Genomic DNA, 20,010 nt, shown 5'->3' with positions numbered 1-20,010 from the left:
CCGGGCGACACCGAGGATCCGGAGGGCCAAGGTGGAACCCAAGGCTCTGGCGACCAAGGCGGAGGCGGAGATCCGGAGGTCCGCGGCGGAACCGGAGCGACAGAGGACTGAGGCTGTGCCAGAGGAATGGAGGAGTTCCACGGAGCCGGTGGGATGGAGCGACGAGGCGTAGCCGGAGGAGTGGAATCCTTAGGCGAAGGTGGGATGACGACAGACCGAGGCGGAGCCGGAAGGACGATGGAGCGCGGTGAAGCTGGTGGACCGACGGGCGACAGTGGAGACGAGGGAGCTGAGAGACGGGGTGGAGCCGCAGGTTCGGAGGGCCGAGGCGGAGTCCAGGACTCTGAGGCTGGAGGCGGAGATGAGGAATCCTCCAGCCATGCACCGATGGTGACTGGCAGACCTGCGGCGAACCCACTGCACAGATGTTAAGCTGAGGGTGAGCAGAAGGACTGACAGGTGGCAGTGGTGGCATGGCTGAAACATATTTGCTATTAAACTGATGTAACTGAGGGAGGGTGGGAGGGAAATTATGTCGATCGTTCTGTCACGATATATACTAAACACACGAACAACGACGGAGTAAAAGTGAAGGTATTTAATAATCCAAGGGAAGCAGGCAGAAACAGGAACACAGCGTGGTAACATTTAACGATCGACCAGACATCATTGACAGCACACACATTAAATAGACATGGTGATAACAAACACAGGTGTTGGCAATGATGGGAACAAACCAAGTAACAGAAAACAGCGGGGGGAAATGGATGGGAGAAACCAACTCAAAGTCCAGGGGTGTGACAAATATATTATTTGTCACTTAAAAATAATTAAAATATCAATCATTTAAATTTTTATCCTTTACTGAAGATTGCATCGGGAATAAATCATTTACAAATCTTTCTGCATCCCATAATCTAAAGTGTAAACTTCTCTTTAGTTGTAAATGTTTTACTCATTATTCAAAGATCTTTCCCCCAGTGTGTATACCCACCTGACACCCACACAACCTGTAACCAGTAGGTTTGTAAAACATTTACAACTGATGAGTAGTTTACACTTTAGATTAGGGGATACAGAAAGTGTTGTAAATGCCTTATATACATCAGATCATTTGCAACATGTAAGAAATCATCTACAAATGATGTGTAACACATTTACAAAGGATGAATTGTTTATACTTTAGATTACGGGATGCATAAAGATTTGTAAATGATTTATTCATGCATTTACACAACAGCTTTTGAATACTTTGAAGTGTGTACTGCAATGTAAGGGCTGACTGGTGAGGGTAAAAATGTCTTCTCTGGCAAACATGAGCTGAGCCCCAAATGACGCACTATACACTCTGCTCTTATTCACTATGTACTTATGCACTTATGCACTATGCACCATGTAGTGTATGAATTATATAAGGTTATTTTGTAATTTATAAACAGTTTGATAGCCCCTCTCCCTTCACTACATAATTTAAGCTGCGACAGTGCATGAAGTGTTATGAAGTGGACTTGTAAAACCGTTTCTGGAGAAATTTTGCCCTTATCTAAGCCATATAGCTTCTATGTAGATCAGAGAACAATTTAAAATATATTTTAACAATGCATTCTATGGCACCTTTAAAGGAAAATCATATTCCAAAGGCTCTTACTGCGCTCGATAGGAATTTAATATTCAAGGCACAGATGGGTAGGCATCACCGGTAGGTAAAGGAAAACATATTTAAAAGGCTTTTGCTGCATTCAACGGGAGTTCAATACATGGCACAGATAGGTAAGCATCACCGGTGGTTAAAAGAAAACATTCACTCAAGCAGGAAGGCTCTCGCAGTGTCTGACAGGAGTTTAATACTCGCGGCTTCGGACAGTAAGTTTTGCTGGTAGTCAAGAGTCGAAAGAGAAACATATTTGCTCCACCGGGGGTGCTCTTGCAGAATCTGACAGGGAGTTGAATACTCATAACATTTTGAGTTGTCTAAAAGGGGTAGATGCTTTGAGGATTATTTTGCGTAAAATGTTTGACAAATCCAAAAAGCCGCTTCTGATAACATGTCAGAAAATCTTGGTGCTACTTTGCATCTGAAAGTTAGGTGTACGACAAAACTGGATTTCCTGTGCTAGTGTACCCCAAGTAAGTGCCATAATTTTGGATGGATAGGCATAGCTTTGAAAGCTAAGGTGATGTCGACTTTTGCCTGCCAAGTGCAAAGACCCATGATTTTATCAAATTGATTACACAATCAATGTCCTGCTACTGAGAGAGAATTCGTCAAGAGGAATCGAGCCACTCCAATGGGCTAATGCGAAACTGAGAAGGTGGGGCATCGGAAGGGCTGATCATAAACCATTGTTTAATTCATGCCGCCAATGGGGGAAAAGCTGGACAGATTATTTCTGTGAAACAACTGAATGTAATGAAAAATTCTGAAAAATGGCAACTTTGGTGTCCACATCTAAGGATTTAAAATTGCGGTAGCATTTCTGTTGTAAAGAAATGACCAAATATTAAAGATTAAGTGGTCATTTGAATTGAATGTGCTTTAGTCCAGCAAGGATTAAATCGCACAGTGACATGTAAAAACAATCGTCAGGCTATTGGTGCCCTAGAGTCTGCTACAGGAGATTGAGGCCACTGAAAAGGAAAAAAAGGGGTTATTAGTAGTGGAAGGAAAAAGGCTGAAATATGTGGGGCTGTGTTGCAAGCGGAGGCAGACTCATGCTGGTTTTGTCTGCTATAGCTGTATTTATTATTTTTTTTAGACTTTTAGAACTTGCAAACTTGCCTTGCCTATAAGTGACCTCTATTCTCCAGTACACCAGTCCATTGCTTTCAAGGAAGTATTTCTTGGTTCTTGATGACAAGACAGTAAAACTGTTCCTCGAAAGAAAGCAAACTTTCCTCAACACATCCTGCAATCATTGAAAATGGGAACTCTCTTTCCTAAATTTACTGGTTTAGTTCAAACTATTTCAAAAGCATGCTGTAAATTTCGGTCTACCATTTCCAACACCCTTGCTTTTGAACTACCACTTTTTGTAGCCATGCATAATGCAGAGGGCAATTTTTTTTTGCTGTCATTATTTCATGCTGCATTCATTAAGACATGATTAGAAAGGGTTTAAATGAAAGAGATGATTAAAGGCAAACTTTGACCAGACTCATTAGTTTCTGATGGAACACAAACACTCATTGAACAGAAAAGAGAGTGTGAAAATGATCACAATTACAGCTTATTATTTTAGGACGATGATACGGCCTGAAGCATTTACTAAAATCACTCCCATAATCATTTATAAAGACTTATTTTTCTTTCCTTCTCTCATCTCTCTCTTAATGTTTCATTACATATGCTCTTTGGGGGATTGGAGTAATGTTATGTTAACTCCCTGATAGAGAAGTAATTGTATTGTGACCAACAGATCAGATTGTGAATACAATAACTGGCTCTGTTCTTCTGCCACTTAAAAAGTTATAAGTAAAGCCAAGAAGACAAAACTTTTCACTGATTCACAGTATAACATCACTGAACCGGCAGCATGTGTGCATGTATGTCAATCTCTGTGTGTGAGAAAGAGAGAGCGAGAGAGCGAGAGAGCGAGAGAGAGAGAGAGAGAGAGAGAGAGAGAGAGAGAGAGAGCACATTTCAGCTTATGAATGGCAATTTGTATTGCAAGTATTTGTTGCACATTTTGATGCCTTGATGACAGTGATAGTGGCTCAAACTTAACCAGTAAAATAGTTAAATAGTAATGGAATTATGTCATTTAATTACAAAATAAATGTAACTAATCTGTTACAGTTACTGAAAAACAATGTATAGTTAAATTACGTTCACTTATGAAACATTTTAACAATTACAAAGGGGGTTAACATCTGGTTACATGCTTATTCGATAACTGTTGTATTTTCAATTTGGGTTTATGTATATGTTTTATTGTTTAAGATTAACAGTTTTTTTATTTTTAAAGGCATTTATTAGATGACAGTGTTTCCAGTCAAAGCTATGCAAAATAGCTTGGTATCATATGGTATCATAGCTATTTAACTATATCTTATGATTTTAAATCTGTATTTAACCTCAGAATGAAAAAAAAAAGTCAAAAGAGATGCTAAAGTCTGATTTTGTGGTGGTTGTGCTTCAAAATTCATAATCATAATCTTAATTAAAGTGATGAAGGATTTTGAAAGTCTGACAATTTAGTGAAACTGTAAGGTTAACTCTGCCTGCTTTAGAAGATTCAAAAGGATTAACAGTTCTACAGGATAAACAATATTGGTTAAAAATGTAGAAAAGTAGTTAAAAAGTAATTAAATATAATCCGTTACATTACTTTTAAATCACTTGAAATAGTTACACTACTTATTACATATTAAATAAAGGTATTTTGTAACCTGTAGCCTATTACATTTCCAAAATAACCTTTCCAACAATGTTGATACATTTGTAGTTTTGAAATATATAAAACAATTTTCTTTATTTGGATACATTTTTCTATCTTTTATCAGATTTACCAATTATTTATTCCTTTCCTTAGTTTCAGGTAGCCAAAACTTGTTGGAGATCTAATAATTTAGCACAAATTTGGCTATATTCCCACAACATCACACCAATGAAAGAAAAAAAAACCCACAACAGTTCTGCAAAAAAAAAAAAGAAAATAGGGTTGGAAAAGTCATTAGCACCTTGATTTAATACTTCATAGAGCTATTAGATACTAATATATATATATATATATCATCCATATACCGTCATTTGTTGCTGCCATAACACAATCTGCCCAAGTTCAGTCAAATTCTGTGGTGAGCGGCAATGGACTGCTCTCTTCAAATCCATCCATAGATTTTGGATTTAAATTTGATGTTTATCTGCTTACCCCCAGGGCATCCAAGATGTAGGTGACTTTGTTTCTTCAGTAGAACACAAACAAAGATTTTTAACTAAAACCGGTGCAGTCTGCCAGCCATATAATGGCAGTGGATGGGCACCAGCTTTAAAAGTAAAAAAAAAAACATGCACAGACAAATCCAAATTACACCCTGAGGCTCGTGATGATACACTGATGTCCTAAGACAGGAAACAATTGTTTTTTGCGAGAAACTGAACAGTATTTATATAATTTTTTTTACCTTTGATACACAGCCACGTTCAACTGTCATGAGCACGAGCTCATCCGATCATTCGGCTCATTACCTGTGCACGCGCTCTGGCGTAGTATACGCAAACACCGGAAGGGGAAATAGGTGAAAAGTCAAAAGTCCCAGATGAGTTTGCGCAAACGTAATCTTTTAGCTTTAAACCGGTTTGAACAATCAGATATCAGATAGTCAGATAAGCGCAAGTAATTGCGTTTGCGTTTCCGTTTGCGTTTTTGATGCTGAGCTTGTGCTTATGACAGTTGGACGTGGTTGTGTATCAAAGGTAAAAAAAAAATATATAAATACTGTTCAGTTTCTCGCAAAAAACAATCGTTTCGTGTCTTAGGACATCAGTGTATCATCACGAGCCGCAGGGTGTAATTTGGATTTGTCTGTGCATGTTTTTTTTTTACTTTCTGGTGCCCATCCACTGCCACTATATGGCTGGCAGACTGCACTGGTTTTAGTTAAAAATCTTCGTTTGTGTTCTGCTGAAGAACAAAGTCACCTCATCTTGGATGCCCTGGGGGTAAGCAGATAAACATAAAATTTTCATTTTTGGGTGAACTATCCCTTTAAGTCAGGGCTCTGACTTGGCTACACAAGGACATTCACCTTCATTTCATTGTTGTTTTGGCAGTATGTTTAGGGTCACTGCCGTATTGGAAGGTGAATGATCTGTCCATCTTCAGCTGTCTAGCAGAGGGATGCAGGTTTTCCTCAAGAATACAAGGATGTACTTGGCAGTATCCATTTTCCCTTCAATTCTGACCAATCACCCAGTCCCAGCTGACTGAAGTAATCAACACCACTACTATTGATGTGGGGTGGAGCAATTAGCCTGGTGTTTAATCTGGAAGTTTATTGTCTGCACTTAAGCAAGTTTATAATTGTATACTTCAAGGGGCTGATCATTTTACCAAACCAGGCATTTTACTGAGAGTCTGACTTTTTACTTGAAGGTTGCGGGTTTGAGTCTCAGGAAAGAGCGGAAGAGCACCCTCTTTTGAATCATAAGCAAAATAATTGCGGACAGTTAACAATTTCAGTACTGATCGATTATTGTAGTGATTAAAATAATGTTAGAATTAAACAAAATTGACATAAATGAAAAAACATAAGATTTGAAAGCATGTCATGTACTAATTTAAACACTTTCTGCATCATGGCGTAATTATAATGCATCATCATAATGCACTGATAATGCATGGAGCTTGCAGATAAAATATGTGCCCTGAAAACACCATTTTTAAAAATGAGTGGATTTTTTATTTTTTTTTTGGATGGTATGAACTCAAAAATGTTATAAAACTGTCCTGATATAATAATTAAACTTTATTAAAAGAGAGCCTTGTGGCATGATTATCTATTATTATTATTATTATTATTATTAATTATTATTATTATTATTACTATCATATCTATTTTTTATACTGCTTTATACTAATACAAATAATAATTTTTAAAAACCTAATAAACTTATAAAACTGCTGATTAATATTAAAAAACTAAATGTCATAATTCATACTAAAAAGATCCTTAATTTTTATTATAATGTTTCTTTTTAATCATGGACACTCATACATGTAAACTAACACTCGGGTCACAGCCTCACTGTATAAGGTTAGTGTAATAAATTGTCAGAGGTTTGATGAGGGAAGGGAGAGAGGCTGGTGATTTGTGAATCAGTAATGTGGAACATATGATGGCTCTGTGCTGTTCTATGTTGTGCCTTGCGCATTGCCAGATTTCATTATGCCACTTCACTCGCTCATGATCTCACTGCTCAAACATGCTCGCCTGCACAGAGCTGATTACTGAAACACTATTTGAACTGAACTGGACGATGATCACTGAATTCATTGATGAACTGCCTTTAACTGAAACTGATTATTTACAATAATGCGTTACTTACACACTATGGTGCTGTTTAAATACTGTGCAGTTGCTTTGACACAATCTGTATTGTTAAAAGCGCTATATAAATAAAGGTGACTTGACTTGACTTGACTGAAGGGCCAACGAACATTAAACCATGTGAATCTGTACGAGTTGTACATGTCAATGGGAAAGCAAGTGCTTATTTCACTGTATATGGGTGCGTGAACCAAAAGAAAAAGTATCACAGGCAACCAAACACACCCATGCACACCTGTGTGTGCTTGTAAGCAGCTGAAAAGCTCATGATGAGAAGCATACCTTGAGGACAACGAAACACCAGCATGTGTATTGTAAAGCATTCCATGCACTGCGTCTGCATGTAAACACACATGAGCACTGTTGAGCACTGCTCTGTGGGGGTTACTGTTGACTTTTGTGCATTCTGTTTAATTACAATTCCAGATTAGTGTGACTGTAATGGGCTAATTAAAGCAGTATAAATTATCCAAATGCACCAAATGTGTCTGGAATTGAGGTGGTGGAGTGCAGGCAAAGGAAACAAAGCGGAGATATGCAGGGAGGGATGGATGGAGGAAAGGAGGGAGAGAAGGGTGGATAAATATTTGGTTGTTAAAGTGAGTATTGTGAGTCAGACTATAGGTTTCTGGCCCTCTCTATTCATATCTCAGTTAAATGTTAACAAATGCCACCCGCTTAGATAAAAAAAATATATATATTCTGTGCTAAATCATTAGAAAAAAGAAAGAAAGACTATTGATCCCATATTCTACAATGATGGCCATCTAATTTACTATTTATTCAACAGTTTTGTTCACTAATGCTTTTGTCCATTCTTCTTGATCATGTAAAAAAAAAAAAAAAAAACTACCCCCACACAAAACAAATTGAACAATATGATAATGTGATATTATGATATTTAATATAGAGCCACCAGTAAAGAATCTACGGTGCCCGCCAGGGGACACCTTCGGTTCACTTATGTTTGTCGTGGCCACGACATATAAACTCGTGGGAACATGATATTATGTTGTGGCCACGAGAAATGGATCTCGTTCCCTCATCATCGCATCTTGTGGCCACGACATAAGGATGTCGTTACCTCGACAAAATGATCTCGTGGCCACAACATAATATCATGTTCCCACGAGTTTATATGTCGTGGCCACGACAAACATAAGTGAACCGAAGGTGTCCCCTCCCGGTCACCGTAAGAATCACAATAAAATAAAGGTTTCTATTTCTATTCATATAATTACATAACGAAATGAATGTTAAACCTAGCAATGAAAAAAATCTTGATTATGCTACAGTGCAGAGGAAAAAGAGGCATCAGGAAAAAAAATTTATCATATACAGCGGCTTTATCATATACAGAGCCAGTCACAGAACTGGTTTCTTCTATTTATTTCTGAACATTTCACAGCGGGATAATTAAGAAAGGCCAGTAAGACAATAATCCCTGTGCCTCTTTTGAACAAGAGACAGCAAAAGGTGAAGAGAGATGATTCTGTTTCGAGGTAATCCATGTAATCATGGTAAGGCCACAAGGGTAGATATGGGTCGGCACCTCAGGGCATATTAATACCTGCACCTAACTGGCTCCATTTGTCTCACTCTCAAACTCTTTATTTGTCAATAGCTTTTCTCTTCCTGTTTGAAAAATGTTAGCTGCTTTACTTTCTGACTTTAGAACTCTAAATGCATTGTGAATATAATTAGCTTTGCCTTCAACGGCTGATGTTTTCGGGATCTGTTACCTGCTACAACAAAAGATAAATCAGCACAACTACCTCCATTTAAAATTTTCACATTTGTCACTTGTTCCCCTTTGTTCACATTATACACTTCGCTCCGTTCCTCAGCGCAAACCTGCATCCCTCTTGGCATCTTGAGGATTATGGTCCAATAACAAGCAGGAGTTGTAATCCATTTATTCTGTCCCGCCAAACAAAAAAAACTTCCCAAATAATCCTCAACGACACAGGTCTCACTGAGAGACCAGGCCTAGGAGAAAGTGCAACTTAGAGAGTCAGGGAATTAACATCTCTCTTCCTGTCTCTCGCGCTCGTCATCTCTCACTCTGCTTCACTGCTTCTTTATCAAGCAGGTGGTGCCCAGGGGTTGCTGCCCAGGGCTGGCAGACAAAAGCATATGTGTATAAACTTTAAAGATGATTAATCCAAACCCACTGCCTCAATGAGAGTGCTGAGTAGCAAGTACCTCAGAGACCTCCACGCTGAACCCTTCCTGTGCCTCAGACCCAGCCAGTCATCCCACTTCACACACATCAAAGAGCTTCCAGCACAGAGCGCCATGCAGGAGAGAAGAGGTGAGGAGAATGGGGGGGTGGTGGGAGACAAGGAGGGGGAGGATGGACAGAGGGATTCCTTATCTTCTCCTGAGAGTATGCTGCTCTGCAGAGTGAGATTGTCTCGAGCTGCCACCTGTCCCAGCCATCTTTGAAGGCAATGCTAAGCCTGTGATGGGCCTGACCTCCTTCAGCTCCCATTCTTTTATGTTTCTCTTCATTTTCTGCTTAGTTACCCCCTTCTCTCCACCTAGTGTTCTTTCCCTTCATTCCTCTCTGTCTTGGCCTTTCTTGTTATAAATACAGAGGTTACCGCATATAGACTCATAATAGTAATTAGGGGAAGGAAACATTATTAGCACTTTTTGTCCCTTCAAATACATGCAGAGAAAAGAAGAATGGTGGTTTCAACTAACATTAAAGTGGACAGGATTTTCATTGTTCTTTTAAAAAATATTTAATTTACCTGTTCATACTCTGACATTCACCTTGTCGGATTTGTTATGTCACAATCATGGGGACATTAACATATACTATTAAAAAAGAAGTGGATACACAATTGTAACTTTCTAAACCTGTGACCTTTAAAACATATTTTTATTGGTATAAAAATATATGGCTCACAAAAGAGGTGGAAAGTGGTCATAAACAATAAAATAAAATAAAATCATAGGTCTCCCATGTCTTTAAGAGCCAAAACTTTTACAGTGGTTAGTGAAGTTACTGACAACAGTTGTCTCTATCCTTCAAAACAGGCTTTCTTACCATTTCCCGCTCTAAAGGCCAGCTGACTTCAAAAGAACTAGCGGCGACAAAAGCCGATTTCCACCTCTTTTGTTGTCGCCTCGCGTCAGCAGCGTCTGGACCAAAAAGCTGTGCTCGAACACACTGCACAGACTACAGCCGACTGCAAACTATGCATACGTGCGCTCTGGGCCTGTGTGAGAAGAATTAGCTGTCTATATCAGCAGCAGGAGAAATGAAAACAAGGATATACAAGATATACGCAGATATACACTTGCTTACCATTTTGAATATCAGTTATGTTGATAACTTTCTTCATTTTAAGCAGCTTATGTTGTTATAAAACAATTCGCACATTGGAATGCTTGGGAAAGATCACGTTACATTAGAACAGTCTTCTGTTTGTGTCACCTTCATTTACTTGTTATCATCACTTTCTCTTTAATTCAGATTCAACATAATGAATCGGGGAAACTCTTGCAGGCATGAGCCCGACGAGAGCCGACGTGAGGAACACACCAAACAAACTAGTCCGACAGATTTTTGCAGACAGCCCGACGATGACCGATGGCTGACCATTTGCCTGGTGTGTCCCGGGCTTAAGAAATCTTTGAGATAGTCTGTGCATTATGATCATTCCAAATTAAAGCAGAGGCATGAAAGGAAACACATCATGTAAATGATTGTGTCACATTCGGTAGATCTAGTTTTCAAGACTAATTTCTTATACAGAAAAAGCAACTGATGTTCATTATCGTAGGGCTTTCCGGCAGGTGTCACTATTGTTTTGCATATGTATAAGTGATAGATGTTATTATGCTCCAGGGCATTTGAAGAAATCAATGTGTATATTTACCATCTTATTTTAAATGCAAGTAGATTTATGTTATATTTCATATATGTTATAATTCTACTAGATTACAGATATGTTTATTGTTGTTCCTAGTAACTAGAGTATGTCTGTTTACGGTCAGTGCGTAAGCGCCGTTTTTTCCCCTCTCTCTCAGTCTGTTGTTGATCGGGGCTGGTACGCTTGCCGGTTTATAACCTAGCAACTGTTTAGTTCGTAGCTAACTGATAAACTAGTGTAGCATTAGTATTCAGGCTGCCTAGTTTGTGGATGAAAATCGTGTATGTGTACGCAAATAAAAGTTCAAAAAAAGTGTCTCGAGTTGTATCCGCCGTGCTTGCCCTGAAACCCTTCCAGTGGGGAGTTTATTGAGCTACAGCAGGTAACTTAATAAAAAACTGGACAGTTATAAACCGCTGTCGGAGCCGTGTTAGAGAATTCACGGACGCCGAGCGGAGGATAAGCAATCGTTGATGACAGACATCGGGATCGGAGACCCGTATTTTGAGAAGGAAGCGGCCGTTAACACCACTGCAATGTAGGAGCTGAAGTCAAAAGCTAACGGGGCTGTTGAAGGACTAAACAACTGATACAACCGTGAGTAAAACGGTGTGGATAATAATAGCTGCGGGGTTAAAAACTAAACTATCAACCGCGACAGTTGAACGAATCTTTTGAGTCGGTTCTTCTGAACGAATCTTTTGAATCGATTCTTCTAAACGATTCTTTTTGCTAAAAAAGTGATTTTAGTGATACTGATCACCGGGGACGAAATGGCAGATGACACACCAGATATTGAGTTTAAAGCGGAAACGCTCAAACGCGCAACGAACCTTTACAACTAGGATAAACAGCCTCGAAGTTAGTGCTGGCCGTTTACGTTAAGTTTACGCTGTCAGAAGAGTTGGCGAAATTGAGGGACGATTATGACAAGCTCCTTGATGCCAATAATGAGTATGTTGATGCACGAAGCCAGATAGACCCTACAGGTGACAGCAGTGAGTCGCTGGATGCTCTAGCGAAAAGAGAGGCCAGCGAGCAAAAATTCCTTGAAACTGTGGGGAAGATCATGGAATTGCTGTGGTCCAAGTATGCTGGACCAGACATAGACATTCTAGTGGCACAGTTCAAGACTGCTTTTGATTGAGCTGAGGCGCTCGGCACAAGTAAAGTGCCATGGACACAGCAAAGGGTCGAAAGTAGTAAATTAGATAGGAAACTCCATGAACTCAAGGAGGCTGTGTATACTTGGAGAGATTATCGGCCACTTGGAAGAGACATTTGTTCTTTTTATCATTGAGAGAGGATAAGGAGCAACTGATAGATGGATGGGCATACAGACATGAGGATGAGGTTATGAGGGAGAACAGTGCAGAAATAAAAGACAATGGTGAGGAGGCAGAGGACGAAGATGAGAAAGGCGATGACGCGGTCAGTGGGCATGTCATAACAGGGATTGACAGCCTTACAGATGCAGGTAGTATCACCTTTACCCAACCAACGACCCTTGCTATTGCTACTCCACCTGTTAACGGTCAGCCTGCTGCTATTAATCCGCCCATTGAGGGGCGGAGAAATGTAGATGCTACGAACTCTCCTTCGTTCATGTCCACAGACAAAGCAAGCATTTCTACCTGTGTTGCTCGAGGTTCTACAGTTACTAGTCATCCTCAGAGCAGGTACGTAGCAGGCGCCGCACACAATGCCCCCCAACAAACGTTACAGCCCATTCTGCAGTCAATAAGGTCTGATAGTGGACTTGGTGTCAGTTTTGCCTTACCTCCGACTCCTGCCAGCATACCACGACTGTTGAACGATCGTACTACTCCGCCCATCGATCTCAGAATGGGACAAGGTAGTAGCGTGCCGTATAGTGGCCCTGGTTTTTATGCCAGTGGAGAAACCAGCCCTCAGTGGTCCCAAACAAGAATAAGGCTCACACCTATAAGCTTACCTAAATTCTCCAGGGACAGGAGGTTATTGGTGTTGGAAGGCTGAATGGGAAAGTATCCAGGCGCAAGTGGAACCTACAGGGTCAAGGGAATGCAAGAAACTTCACTTACTGGACAGTATAAGTGAGTCTGTAAAAAGTGACCTCAGGCTGTTGCACTGCAGAGATGTAAACAATATCTTCAGGGAATTGGAAGACCGTTATGGCGACAAAGCACAAACGGCCGAAGAGATCGTGTTGGAATTACAGTCATGGCCTACTGTAAAGAACCATCAGCCACGAGAAACGTTAGAGTTGATTCTAGCAGTGGAGAGGGCAGTATTAGATCTCACAGATCTAGGGTGTGAAGACGCTGTGAGGAACCAATTGGTGATTCCGTCCTTGGAGAGTAAGCTCCCTGATGTTATGAAGAGAGAGTGGCTCATGTATGTGAGAAACCCTGTGAATGACGTCCATCCTGGAAACCATTTCGACAGGCTTTTGATGTTCCTGGAAGACCAAAAGTCATTGCTCGTGAGGCTGGAGCAGTTGCTACCCAGTAAACAATGGCTTGCTAATACTCCTGAGAGATCAAGCCACAGGGAGAAACCAGGTGACAGATGGAGAGAGAAGTCGTTCACTAAGACTTCAGCAAGCGAAATTAAAAGGGATTCCAAGCAATTACCCTGTGCCATGTGTGGTGATGGAGATCACGGAGGCAAACTGTTTTGTTGTAAAATTTTCAGAAAAGCTAATCTGTCAGAGAAGAAATCTCAAGTGAAAAAGGTAAAAGCATGTATGAAGTGCTTGGATGTTCACGGAGTCGAGAGTGACTGTACTTCAAAGTTTCTCTGTCGAAAGGAAGAGTGTAAGAAAGGCGACACTCCAGTAGACCACCACTATTTCCTTTGCCCTAGGGTATCAGCAAAGAAGGACACCGCTAAGAGGGAAAACAAAGCAGAGGAAAAGAAGGGAACTTAACCCCCTGGGGACGAAAAACGCCCTGGGGCGTTTTGAGGCAGTTTCCCAAAAGGAACTTTAATTACTTTGTCATTTCTGATTGTACAGATAAAAGCAGTACATCAATCGAATCTGTAAAGGGTCTACTTTTATTTGTATATACTCACAAAATCAAAAAACATTGTGATTTTGCAAAATAAAGAAAACAAAAAGGGTGTGCTGTCTGCCGCGTTGATCTCCGTGATCTTCATTCAGAAACGCGTCAGTAAAATATACTATAACTCAGCCAATATACAACACAGAGACATGAGCAATATGTCTAGACAAAGCTTGATATGTATACTTTTAAACGAAGTAAGTTTTACCAAAAACAAATATCCTGTGATAAAATTATCAATATGAAACCAACACGATGTCCAGTCTCTCCGGTCTGCTTCATTATTTTATAATTAGATCACGCCCACGAGCTGTTCGCTATTCATATTCAAATCGTCCACGTGAGGGCGCCGCGCCAAAAGTAGACGCCCACATCACGGTAAACAAAGGAGAAACTTCGTTCAAGTTAGTCATTTCTGGAAGAAGACTCTGTCAGGAATAAAACGTACTTCAGAAGACATGAGTAAGGTTTTTTTTTCTCTTATTAGCCTACTTGTTAGTTATTACTGTGACAGAATGTGCAAACATTTTACCAGTTAAGACTTTTTGCCAACTATAATTCCTGACTACAACAAGTGAAACATAAAGTACGTTTCATTTCACTGCATCTAAATGACTCACGATGCCAGTATGTTTTTAATAGTCTGTTCAATAAAGAATGATGCAATATAAAGGTTATAGTGTTCACATTTAAGCTTAACAGTTACAATATAGCCTAGTTTCTTTGTATTCTATAATACACACAAAGCATGCTTATGTTTGACTATAAGATCATAATTATTTATTTAGTTATTAATGTATCTTACAACAGTAGGATGTAATATGAGGGTTTACACTTAGTGTATGTTTTGACAATATGTATTAATACTGTGTTCTCGAATGGATGTTTAACACGATAAACAATTTTTATTAGTTTCTCAGATATAAAATGTCCTTTTTACGTTTGTACAAAATGCGTGGGTCTATGACTACAAAATCATAATATATATATAAATAAATAGTATGATGCTGCTGATATTAACATGCTCACAGATGTTTTGTTTTGTTGTTTTTAGTGATTGGAAACCTGCTCAACACATGAATCCTGCTGACATTTACTTGAGTCTCCTCAAACTGTTTTCCTGAGAGCACTGTACCATCTTCAGATGTTAAAGAAGTTCACAAGTGAATCTCAAGTTATTTTTCTTGATAAATAAATCTATTCAAAATAAGCTACAAACATATTTTGTCCTTATATTCCTCCTTCATTCATTCCTTTGTTCCTCTCAGTCATCTGACTGAATAACTAATTATGCGGCTCATTATGCAGGTCTTTGTCTTCTCAGGTGTGAATCACAGCATTATTCATGATCATTCACGCCTTCTTCGCATACAGCCATTCTAAACAAAAAGTGTCTTCAAAAATTTAAATCAATATACTGTTTTGTGTAAACAAGTGAACGAGATGATTTTCACATTATTTGATAGAAAAAACTCTAGCCTAACACATCCAGTTCTCAAAGTCTTGTGAACAAATATTCTGTATGTGTTTCATGACTTTATTTCAGTGACTTCAAAAATTTTGTTTTTCACTAAGCACGCATAAACGTTGTTTTCTCAAAAACACAAACATGTACATTCATGTTGCTTACATATTATTGTGGCCCAAATTGTGCTGATTACAATATAATCAGATTTGGGCCATTCATATGTTTTTAAGATAATGAAAAAAGCACAAATGTCAGGGCATGTCAAAACTTCTTCAGGGCCCAAAAACACCCTCAGTCCCCAGAGGGTTAAGGCCCGACAGAGGAGCAAGAAGCTGTGTTCGCTGGGTTGGGACTGACTCTCCACCAGTTAGAGGCTGTCCGTAGAGCTTGTACTAACAAGGCAACATCGACAGTGTGCTCTAGCAAGGGTCTGATAGAACTGAGTGGCTTAAAGGAGCACCCAGTCCTAATGATGATTGTACCTGTCACAACAAAGAGAGGAGACTGCCTTGGAGCTTTGGACGATCTCGCTTCTGATACAAATTACATTACACGCAGGCTGCGGAAAGGCTCGGGCTGACCGGTGAACCAATCTCTCTTGTCGTGTATAGTGTCGGTACGATGAAGGTGAAAGTTGATACAAGGAGGTATCTTGTGAAAATAAAAGTGTGGACCTCCCGTGTTACCCTGAGACTCCACAAGATGATTTGTTATGGGATGGAAGACATCGCCAGAGTGGATAAAGTGGTTAAATCGGAGCGGCTAGAGCAGTTTTTCCCTGAAGTGAAGCCAGGAGAATTGACCCGCCCAAAAAGGATCGATTTATTAATCAGCACTCGTGAAGGCCGCAGAGACTGCAAAGGGTCGGTGATCTAGTGTTGTGGGATGGTCCTCTAGGCAAGATCGTGAGTGGTGTGCACCCAGACCTCTTTGAAGAAGTGAAGGTGGCTGCAGGGCGGTCGAAGACGCACTTTGCTCGCTCAATGAAGACAGTAGCCATCAAAGTTGAAGAACACTTTGTGGGAAGGCTAGGAGACTATTTGGAGCGAGGAAACAGAGTAGGGGTTCGGACGACAGCAGCGTGCAAAAAAGAGATCCTTGAGTGGCTAAAGTGGGACAGTATTGGTGCTGCCTGTGACCCAATCTGTGGAGGATGTCGCTGTGGAAAGTGCTCACCGGGAGGAAAGGAGATATCCCTGGCTGAAGAGAAAGAACTGGAAGTAATAAAGGCAGGTTTAACCTTCAGAGAGAGAGATGCTCACAGCAACCAGCCCCACTGGGATGCGAAGTACCCTTGGAAGGAAGACCCAGTCTCTCTTCCTAACAACCGAAAGGCTGTGGAAGCAACATTCCTGAGGACTGCGAAGCGGCTCATGAGAGACCCTCTGTGGAAAGAGGTTTACCTGAGACAAGTCCATGAGATGGTAGAGAGGGGAGCTGCTGTTAAGCTCACTAAGGATGATATGGACAGTTGGAAAAGTGCTGTGTGATTGGTAAGTCACCTAATCGCCCCAAACCACAATTCGGCGACCACACCTATACGTCTGGAATAGCAGCCAGGAGTTCGAAGGGGTTAGCATGAATAGCATTCTGCTCAAAGGCCCTGATGTGCTGAATCCCATTAGGGCGGTGCTCCTCAGATTCCGGGAAGGAAAACATGCAGCCATCGGAGACATTACCAAGATGTATAATTCGGTCTGGTTGGAGGAACAAGAAGTCCATGTGCATCGATTCCTATGCAGAGACTCACCGAGGGACGAGATAGAGGATTATGCTGTTGTGAGGGTTAACATGGGGGACAAACCTGCGGGGTGTATTGTGCAGGTTGCTATGCGTGAGACCGCAAAGTTACCCCAGTTCTTTGAGATGAAAGAGGAAAGAAGGGTCATCGAGGAAGACTCCTACGTCGATGACCTTCTCACGTCCCATAATGACCCACACCATCTAGACAAAATTCAAGATGGGGTGGAAAAGGTACTGAAAGCGGGAGGCTTCTACCTCAAGCCTTGGATTCGGTCTGGTCAGAGTGGGAGGAGGGACGGGACAGAGCCCATACCATTGACTCTGACGTTGCCCAACCAGTTAAGGGAGGAGGGCAACAAAGCCCTGGGGGTTGGTTATCTTGTGCAAGAAGATAAACTCTTTGTAATGGTCTCTATCAATTTCTCCAGTAGGAAGAAGATGAGAACTGAAATTGACCTTACTGAGGAAGAAGTAGAAATAAAAACACCAAACCCACTAACTCGTCATGTTTTACTGAACCAAATTGCTGGATTGTATGATCTGATTGGTTTAGTGACTCCTGTGAAACAGAAAGGAGTAATCCTTGTGAGAAGAGCCTTCCAGGAGGCTGGCAAGCTTACGAAAGATACGTGGGATGAGCCTCTGTCTGACAAGCTCAGAGGAAAGGCAATTGAGCTGTTTAAGGAGTACGGTCGTTTGAGTAGCATTAAGTTCTACAGAAGCCTTACGCCTTCTGGCTGGAAGGGCAGACCCTGGGGGATCACGTCTTCTGACGGGAGCTGTGAGTTCTATGGTGTAGTGTTGTACTTGCGATGGGAGATGTCAGATGGTGTGGTCACTCGGCTGGTAGAGTCAAAGGCTAAGTTAACTCCCCTCAACCAAAAAGGTGATGCAGTCAAGGCTGAGGTATGTGGAGCTGTCTTTGCCACATGTCTGCAGGGATACGTGTTGAAACATGGACGATTGGACGTGGAAAAGTGGTATCATTTCATTGACAGTCAGACGGTGCTTGGGGCTATCCAGAGAGAGAGCTACGGTTTCCAGACATTCTTTGCGAACCGAATCGGAGAGATTCAGAAGGCTGGAACTGTAACCGTTTGGCGGTGGATTCCAGGCGAGGTCAACATCGCTGATCTAGTTACGAGGGGGTGCTCTCCTGAACTGCTAAGTGAAAATTCTGTGTGGCAGGAAGGTCCCAAGTTTTTGTCTAGTCCAGTCAAGGATTGGTCCATAAAGTCCGCTTCAGAAGTGGCAACTGATGCTAGAGAGGTAGTGAGTAAACTCCAGAAAAAGGCCTTTTCTGCTGTCCTTACCAAAGCTCAAGCCAAAAATTGGTTAAATCCTGGCAGGTAGTTAGTTACAGATAGAATTAGCGGGGCTTCAGTATCGCCAGAAAATGGGATGAAATTGGTCTTAAACGAGGCTAAGGAGAAGGAAACCCTGTGGGGGGCCGCGCTCATAGACCAAGTGGATCCAACAAGGTGCAGTTCCCTTACTAGACTTTGTGGAATAGTTGGGTATGTCCGCAGAGCTATAAAGAAGTGGTTGGCCCATGTAGGCAGGGCCTCCAAGCCAGCAAATTGGGAGGCAGCATTAACGATAAAGTAACGTAAAGCTGCATTCCAAGACCTGTGCTTAGCCACCCAGAATGGAGTTATGTTTCCAGTGACAACACTAAACAGACTCATTGTTAGCAAAGATGAGGCTTCTGGGCTCCTGAGATGTCATGGTAGAGTCCAGGCTTGGACCCAGGAAGGGACTAGTGTGCCCTTGATTCCCTACAAAGCATGGATCAGCACTCTTCTCATGAGAGAGGCCCATGAAGCTAACCAAGAAGGGGTTGCTGGCACACTCCTCCGTGTTAAAACTAAAGCATGGGTGGTGAGAGTTTCAAGGATTGCCAGAAATGTTATTGATTCTTGCATACATTGCCGGAAAATCAAAGCGAGGATGTGCAAACAGGTGATGGGTGAATTTCCCCTTGAGCGGTTTACGACGTTGGACCTTTTCGGTCCCTATGTTGTTAAGGATACTGTAAGACGAAGAACGAAGATGAAAATCACGCTGACATTGTGGAAGATTTGTTGACGGAAGGGTTCCTGAAAGCATATCAGCGTTTCACGGCTCTTAGGGGTCACCCAAGAAAACTCTGGTCGGACCAAGGGACCAACTTTGTGGGTGCCAGACCAGCATTACAAGAACTTTATGAGTTCCTAAGTAACATTGACAAGGATCATATCCAGAAGAAAGCGGTAGTTAAAGGCACTGACTGGACATGGGTCAAAAGGGCGTTAAGTAGTTTTGGCAAGGAATGTAATTTGACAGCGCTGGAGTTCCAGACCCTTCTGTATCTGGCTGCTAATCTGTCAAATGAAAGACCTATCGGCGCTAGGGCTCTTGCAAGTAATCACTCCCAACTCGCTTCTGCTCGGTCGCGCAGGACCCAAGGGGGACTCCCGGGGGTTTGAGTACCCAACTTACCCTTTCGTGCGTCTGAGATCAATTCAGATTGAGGTTGATAAGTTCTGGAAGAGGTGGAGTCAGCTGGCAGGTCCGAACCTTTACATCTGCCAGAAGTGGCATGCACCTGCTAGAAATATTGCAGCAGGTGATCTGGTATGGTTAGCTGATCAAAATGCGCTGAGGGGCCATTTCAAGCTAGGTCGAGTAGTGGAGGTGTGTCCTGACGCGAGGGGTGTAGTACGAGATGTGAAGGTGACAACATGTCGAAGTTGTCTGGTTTCCGACGGACGGTCCAAAAGAAACCAAGGTGAAGAGAACTATCCCTCCACCACCCTCCACAGGGATGTTAGGA

The sequence above is a fragment of the Garra rufa genome, chromosome 24 (assembly GCF_049309525.1).
Source record: "Garra rufa chromosome 24, GarRuf1.0, whole genome shotgun sequence".
NCBI lineage: Eukaryota > Metazoa > Chordata > Actinopteri > Cypriniformes > Cyprinidae > Garra > Garra rufa.
The sequence above is the reverse complement of the archived record's forward strand: the minus strand, read 5'-3'. Positions refer to the sequence as shown.